Raw genomic sequence first — 6,000 nt, forward strand, 5'->3', positions numbered from 1 at the left:
TGATTAAGTTTGCAGCTACATCTATTGCTTTACCCTTGACTTTGGAGACAATCTCATCTGAACAAAAGTTAAAACAAAATTATATTTTTTACCACTTACGACATCACAAGGCAGAACAGAGCATTTTAAATTTTGGAGATTTAGACAGACTAATAATTCAGAGTTACTTAACATGTGTGAATGACACAAAACGCAAGTTCGGTATTTTTTGAGGAGGTAACAGCATTATAAAATAGCTAAAAGCTCACAAAAGTGCATTTTGCATAAAATGCTTTAACATAGACTTGATTTTGTCATCTTCCAGTTCTGTTTTAGTTCCAGTTTAGTTCTAATTTTGTGAATATACTGCAAATGTTTGAAAACCACTGATTTAAGAGCTTTTTTTCTGTCAAATTTAGTTTTTGTTTCAGTCTATCGAGTGGCGCTAATCTGGCGTTGACACGGTGCATTTTGAGCATACAGGCGTGAACTTTTGATGCCCCACCTCAACCAATCAGAGATTACGCTCCAGTGATGTAGGGAGGTAATTCGGAAGACCCGGGAACGACAAATGCCGGCAAAGAATGGAGGATGGCTTCATACCATTTGCCAGCTCCCACAAATCTCCAACGTGACTTTTGCGGATTATAGAGACCGGGATAAAAGGACCTGAGAATGATCAGTGAGGAGATACGTGTGTCTGATCAGTTATCACAACTTTGGAGCCATGAAATCTTTGCCCGCCTTTAGGCTATGGTGCTAGCATCACCACAACACTGAGACTGCTCTTATCCATTCACTCTGCCACTGCATCCAACAGATTAGTGTGTGGATTCAAAACAACTTTCTTCAGCTAAACTCAGACAAGACTGAAGTCGTAGTCTTTGGCCCACAGAAACATAGAGAAAGTGTTATCAGCCATCTCCAGTCTCTCTCTCTAAAACCTTCAAATCAGGCTAGAAATCTAGGGGTAATAATGGACTCAGACTTGAACTTTAACAGCCACATCAAATCAATAACATCTGCAGCTTTTTACCATCTAAAAAACATTACAAAAATCAAAGGTATACTGTCAAAACCAGACTTAGAGAGACTAACCATGCATTTATCTACAGTAGGTTAGACTACTGCAACGACCTGCTCACTGGCCTCTCCAAACGAGCCTTAAGACAGAACAGTACATCCAGAATGCTGCTACTCAGGTCCTGACTAGAACCAGGAAGTACAAGCACATAAGTCCTGTGCTCAGGTCTCTGCACTGACTTCCTATAGCTCAGAGAACAGACTTTAAAGCAGCTCTGCTTGTGTATGTCTCTCCATGGCCTAGGTCCAAAGTACATCTCTGACATGTTAGTGTCATATGAACCATCTCGCACTCTGAGGACTTCAGGGACTGGCCTCCTGCTGGTGCCCAGAGTCAGGACTAAACATGGGGAATCAGCGTTTCAGTTTGATACAGCTAAAACCTGGAACAATCTTCCTGAAGATGTGAGATAGGCCTCTACTCTGACAATGTTTAAATCCAGGCTCAAAACAGGTCTGTTTAACTGTGCATATGACTGAAAGGTTTTTATTCTGCACTCTTGTTTGAATGGTAATTTTATGACGATTATTTGTGATTTTTTGTGATTATTTGATTTTGATTTGTGTGATTTTAATGTCTTTCTTATTGTGTAAAGCACTTTGAATGACCTTGTGTATGAATTGTGCTATACAAATAAACTTTCCTTGCCTTGCCTTAAATTGCCGTTGCCACTACTTTGTAGCTGGGAGTTTATGTGTTTATGTGTTTATTCAGTGGATGTATGCAAGAAACGATAGAAGTCTTCAGTTTTCAACTAAATGTGCATATGTACTGTTAATTATGTACTGGAAACTATAAAAATCTGTCAAAGCAATTTGATTAAAAAGTCATTCATGAGACTTTTTATTGTAGTTAGTTTTTTCTTCCGAGTTGGTTCTTGCCAGGAGCTGGGGGAAAAAAAACAATACATAATTTTCGCTAAAATATCCTTGACCTTTATAAGCTATTTTAAATATGAATATGAACATATTTTAAATATGTTGAGAATAACCAGCAGGGGGACTCCCACCTCCTAGATCTGCCTGCTGCTGCTTCTTCAGGGCAGGCTGGCTCTTCTGCTGCACCCACAGGTGTTTAAAGGCATTAAGTTGTAGTCAGGCTTTCATAAAACTGTATGAGGTTGTTGTAAATTTGAATGTGCAACTTCAGTCTTCAATTTTCCATTAAGTGCACATATGTATTGTTTGTTTTTCAACCTATATCCATTAACTTGTGTTTAATTTGTCATTCTCATAACACTTTCTGTTTTGTAGACCCACCGAAGAGGAGAGTGAAGAAGAGGTCCCTGGTGTTGTCGCCCTCCAGCTTCAAGAGGGAGCTGCTGGCGGCACTCCAGAACCGACCTCCTCCTCCTCACGCTCAGTCTGAGGATGAGCACTTTTTGTTGTCTCTGCTTCCTCTCCTGCAGAAGGTGCCACCTCACTGCTAGGATTTTGTCAAATTTACCATTCACTAATTATTATATGAAACACACTATATTTTCTTAAAATTTGGAACCTTTGCAGTCTACTGTATAGATTGAGGTGGCACTTTCTGCAGGGGAGGAAACAGGCCCTTCTTTCTCCTCTACTTCATGTTCCCTCACTTCCTCCAGGAAAAGTCCTTTCTAAATATATATGTAAATGGTTCATAAAATGATCTTTTTTTGGTATGAATTTTGATGTTGTAAAATAACATGTATAAATTTTATTATGAAATGTTTACTACTTTATACATCATACACCATTTTTCTACTACTGTGTAGTTTGTAAGGGGTAATATCAATAATTGTTAACACAATGTATACCATATTTGCACATCTAAAAGCTTACTTAATTTACCAATTCAATACTATAGATAAAACATCTACATAGACAAGTTAAATTAATCTGTGTGTTTAATCATTTCTCTGTGTGACCTAGTAATTAGGGCCAATCTTGAATGTACACGTTATGATGAACCTGAAGTTATAGTCAGCAGCCCAGTCCTGGCAGACATTACCAGCAAACAAACAATGAACAGCACAAAAATATACAGTCTTAAAATTGAGGTACTGTAATATTTCCTAAGTAAATAAATATAATGAATCATAACCATAGATTCTAAAATGTTAAGCTCTTTATAGTTCACTTTGTGGCTCTTAAAAGAACCGTTGTGGGTCTGTCCTGTGGTGGACATGAGTACTCCGCGGGCTGCCATGGTACTGTAAACTCTCCTCAGTGTTCCCTCTGGAGTGTTTGTTGGCTCTAGTCAGGTTCTGAATGGAGAAGGTGAAATGGTGGAGTGGCACATAGAGATTCTTCCTGTCTATGTGCCACTCCACAAAAATCAGACCCTTCTCCATGTTTTTGGAGGAGGGTCTGGTTGTTGCTTCTCATCCAACTAGCTGGTACCTTTAATGAGTTTTTCAAACACATCCTCTGCCATCATGATCAATATCTGGAAAAGAGAATAACAAAACTCAGTTGATGCATGCTCTGTGTTCACTCAGACTACTTCTTCTGCCCAGGCTACAGCTACTGTTAGTGAAAGCGTTAAGCGCCCTCTGCTGGTGACACTGAGTATTGCTCTTAAAACACACCATTCACAATATAAATAGATATAAACAATAGTTATATTTTACATTTTCATGCCTAGCTGGAATAGATTAAATTTATGGGGGGGGGGGGGGGGATGTAAGTGGGGCACATAGTGCCCCACTTACATCAACTTGATTTGAAATATTGCTATAAAATATAATATTGTAAATAATAATATTGTAATAACTTACAGCAACTTTTAAGTGGTCATAGTTGTATTCATTAACCTAAATATTCATTAATCTACATTAGACAATACAGATAACATGGTGATGTATTACTTTGACACGTTTTCATAGTAACTTCAGACAGTCTTCGGGTGGTGTGATGCAACTTAACAACTGTTCTTCCTAGACGTGGTCAGCAAGACACATCTGTTATCTATATTGTTTGATATATATCAACAACCAAATTATATGTTAATCCTGAGAAAACACGATGAATATTCCTCATCTTAAAATAGCATCTATTCAATTACACATTACTGCATAAATGTAAAAGAAAATGTAGCTTTGATTATTTTTTTTAAAAGCTACTAAACCAAAAGGACATTTTTTGGCACAGTCACTAAACTTACCAGACATCTGACAGTTCCAGCATTTGCATAATGATGACAACAGTTAGGATCCATCCAGGATCTTCATCTTCATTCAAGGGCATCTCCAGCAGGTGGGAGTACAGTCCACTTGTATACTGCATTAAACAATTAAGGATCAAATTAAATCACTGTAGGAGGCATATATGGTGGCATATATAGTTAAACTGTTTTTTTCCCTGTGGGACTTGCTTATACCTGAGGCACAGAATGTTGAAAGAGGCAGGGTTGTGACATCTCTATGTTGTGAATAAATACATCCTAGAGCTTCACCAATCCATGAGACAGGACCTAATGTAGTCCCAAAAGGTCATTGGATCCAGTGTAGCAGAAACAGGTATTTGGACCATCACAGTGAGTGTTGCACAATTCAAGCATGTTCTCTTCCTACTGTGTTACAAACCTTAAACTCAAAATTACATTATCAAGTAAAAAGACAGTACTACTCACATGAGAACTTGTGACAATACCTACCTGTACCTGTCACTATAAAACAACAAGGAAATGGTTAAACCCCACAGCACAGGGACTTACAGTTCATTGCCATGGGGCCAGTGGCTGAAGTCCCGGGACTCCAGGGTCTCCTCAATCTCACGGATAGTGGAGGCAGACGTCCAGGGGGTAGTCACGAGCATGGAGTCTGAGCCAGAGACGTAGATCCAAGCCTCCTGGTCCATGTGGTGCAGGTTGGGAAGCAAAGTCCCCAAGAGCTGAAAGAGAGCACAGTCACTTTAGAGTATTGTGTCCGTTTTATATGTGACCAACAGTATTCTAGTATAGGATTCTGTATACCTCAAGGAACAGGGACTCGTCCCACACATGGACCCAGAGAGGGAACAGCTGCAGAACTCCAGGCTGCTCAAACAATATACAGACATATGTCAAACACAATGCAACAAGGGCACAATGTCTCATTCAGAGAAACATTAGACTTACCTGAGCACCAGGGTCAGGGGGCACAGAGGAGCCCGAGGGGGAGGAGCCGGAGGGGGAGGAGCCGGAGGGGGAGAGCCCAGGGCTGCGGCTCTCAACAGGCTGGGAATCAAGAAAAAGAGCATGAGCCATTTGACATTTCATGCAGTTAAGTGTCACTGAATATTTAAGGCAGGTCAAACTCACCTGCACATGAGCAGAAGGGCCAGTCTGCCGACGCAGAGGGCTTCTGCTACTGGAAGCCTGCAAAAGTTTAAGTTTGGTTTAAAAGAGGTAAAAATGGAAAAGGATAAAAACATGTTAAAATTCCCACAAACAATCTTAACCAACAAGAGACAGATTTTAGTTGAGTTAAGTGTGTGAAGCTTACCTGCTGAGGAGCTGCGGGCGTCCCAGTGGTGGAGGGCCCTGGGCTGTGCAGTCTCTGGACCTGGAATATCAGACAACAACACACAGGTGAATATTAATGTCTTTATAATGACATTATAAAAAAGAGCAAAGGGCAAATGTGACCAGGCCTACCGGAGCAGAAGAGGAGGGTCGAGAGCTGCCCCTTGCTGGAGAATCACCGCGGCGGGCACGAGTGGTCCGAGGGGCAGGCGCCGGAGACCTCTTCCTCTTCCTGCCGCCCTGTTGGACAGAAGATAATCAACATTAAATGTATGCTAAAAGACAGTATCTAAATGACAAACTAATTAAGGTCTTCTTTCAAAACCTCACTACAGGAGTTTGTGGCTGGAAGGTGGATACACAGCAATCAAACAAATAATATAGCGCATCTCCAAGTTTTCAAAGACATGTGCAATCGGGGTTAGTTTTCAAAAAACAAATGTAGTGCAACAGGATGCTTA

The sequence above is a fragment of the Periophthalmus magnuspinnatus genome, chromosome 12 (assembly GCF_009829125.3).
Source record: "Periophthalmus magnuspinnatus isolate fPerMag1 chromosome 12, fPerMag1.2.pri, whole genome shotgun sequence".
Lineage (NCBI taxonomy): Eukaryota > Metazoa > Chordata > Actinopteri > Gobiiformes > Gobiidae > Periophthalmus > Periophthalmus magnuspinnatus.